Raw genomic sequence first — 2,334 nt, 5'->3', positions numbered from 1 at the left:
CCGCCGGGATCAGCGGGGTGGGAGCAGCAGCAGGGCTGGCTCGGTCTCCCCGGCAGCTCGGGGTTACCTGCAGGGAGACAGAGGCACCTGGAGCTGCGGCCAAGTCACGCCTTCCTTCCCCGGGCCGCCGGAGCCGCAGGGAGGTGCGCGCCCTGCGAGCTGCGCCCATAAAAGCCGGCCGGGAAGGCTGGCTGTGTGTGACACCGGGCTGCGACACCAGGCACACCTCCGTGGGCACCTGAAGAGCAGGTTGGGGTTATTCCTCCGCCCTCAGAAGGATTGCTGCGGGAGGAGCGTCGGCGGGGAGACAGGGAAGGTGTTTGGCCAGGGATAGGTTATATGCGCGGCCGAGCCTGTTTGTAAACTTCCAGACTGGGATGGTTCTCCTTAGGAAATGCTCCAGTCAGCACAACGCTGGGATTTAGAAGTGTTTACATCATGGAGGTGTGATGTGGGGATCTGTAACGATCATTTATCAAACCCACAGTGTTTCATTTGTGCTTTCGTGGTGAAGCCAAACACTTCAGTGGACTGTGGAGGTTGGACTTCGATGTCCAGAACTGGACTTCAGTAATCCCTGTGGGTCCCTTCCAGCTCCCCATCCTCTGGTTCTGTGATTCTAGGATTGATAAAGTGCACTGGTTGCATCATTCCCAAAGATTTATGGCTGCCTGTCAGGGAGCATCACACTCTGGTTTGCCCCAGGAGACCGACATCCTCCCCCAGGCACCGTGACTGCAGGATCCACTTACCCTTAAACTGTCCCTGAGGTGTAACCTGAGAGAATCAGATCCTCCTTGACAGTAAAATCTGCACCGAGGGAATAAAAGTCATTCCCATCCAGAGAAAAACACATGTGCACTTTTCTGCAGGAGAAGAGTTTCCTCCAAGAGCAATGTCCAGAAAACTGCACATTTATTTTGCTCTGGACCACGATGAGGCCAAGCCCCTGGACCTCTGTGACAGCCTGTGGTGCCAAAACCCCTCACCAAAATGCTGCTTTTCACAGAGCATCTGTGTCCTGTTTGCGTCCCCCAGATCCAGGAAAAACTGGGGAGCCCCTGGAATACCCCACACAGCTACAGAGAGCACCCACCGAGGTGCTGTGGAGGGAAGGAGGGGCTTCTTCCCAGCCTGGGAGGCAAACACAGCGATTGGGAAACCCTGCAAGGAGCGGGGACCTTGTAAAACCCAGCTGGGGCTTCCCGGCTGCCGGGAATTGAGCAATTCTTTCGTAAGCATCCGAGCGGGATGCGTCAGGCAGAGGGAGGGAGCTCCTGCATCACCCAACAGCGCTCCTTCCCGTGGGAAAGGAGCCAGCAGTGATGCTGGGCTCCGATTTTCGGGAATCTCACATCCAGGCCCTGCCCAGGGCTTAGGTGAGGTGCTTATCCAGGGCTTGGAGCAGATACAGAGAGATTTGGACGTTATCATACGGGAATCAGGAGGTGAAACCTCTCTGAGCTCGTTTGTGCTCTTGAACTGGTTTCCCCCTCCTTGTGCAGCTCTTCCCAGGAGCTGGAGCACGTCCAGCTGGCTCTGGCAGCTCCTGACAGGGCACGGCAGCACTGCCTGCCAGGGAATCCCTCCCCCTGCCCACCTCAGCCTGTTTGTGGTCTCCGCAATCTTAACATCACTCCAAATCCTTGTGTTCCTGCCAGAAAAGTGGTGGGAAATACCTTCCCCCTTTCTAGGCAGGTAGGAAGAAAATTTCCTTTTAGTTTTGCTTTTCTCACCCCAAATCCTCACCCATAATCCCTGAAGCTGCTGCCCAGGAGGAGCATCCTGGGGCTGTGCTGTGCCCAGTGTGGGCCTCATTAGCCACCATGGCTAATTAAACAACAGGCTGGTCCTTTCCTTATTTAGCATCATCCCCTTGGCACAACTCTGCTGCTTGTAGGGACACATGGAGCTGCAAGAGCAAAATCCAAAATCTGCACCATGGCCACACCCTGGGTTAGGGAGGGGCAACAATGGCCTGAGTGGGACTGGCAGAAATTTCAAGACCAAAAGGACACAGAAAAGGAGAAAAACATGTTGATGAGAATAATAATAATAATAATAATAATGCACCATAACAATCAGAGCAGGCTGTTTTATTATCCAGCAAACTGGGAAGGAACAGCCTGGTTTGGGCTCAGGACCCACGTCCTTCTCTCTCATCTTTGTGTTCCCTCAGTTCTGTTATGGGAAATTGTATTTGATGAGATGGGATAAATGCAGGAAAATAATGTTGCTGTTTGCCACTCACTCTGAGAAATTGCTGAACGGACTCAAGTTTTATTTCCTTGCTGCTGTTGATTTCTGCATGTTAGGAAATCGAATGCAAAATTA

Source organism: Ammospiza nelsoni, chromosome 13 (assembly GCF_027579445.1).
Source record: "Ammospiza nelsoni isolate bAmmNel1 chromosome 13, bAmmNel1.pri, whole genome shotgun sequence".
In the NCBI taxonomy this organism is placed as follows: domain Eukaryota; kingdom Metazoa; phylum Chordata; class Aves; order Passeriformes; family Passerellidae; genus Ammospiza; species Ammospiza nelsoni.
This window is presented reverse-complemented; position numbering follows the sequence as displayed.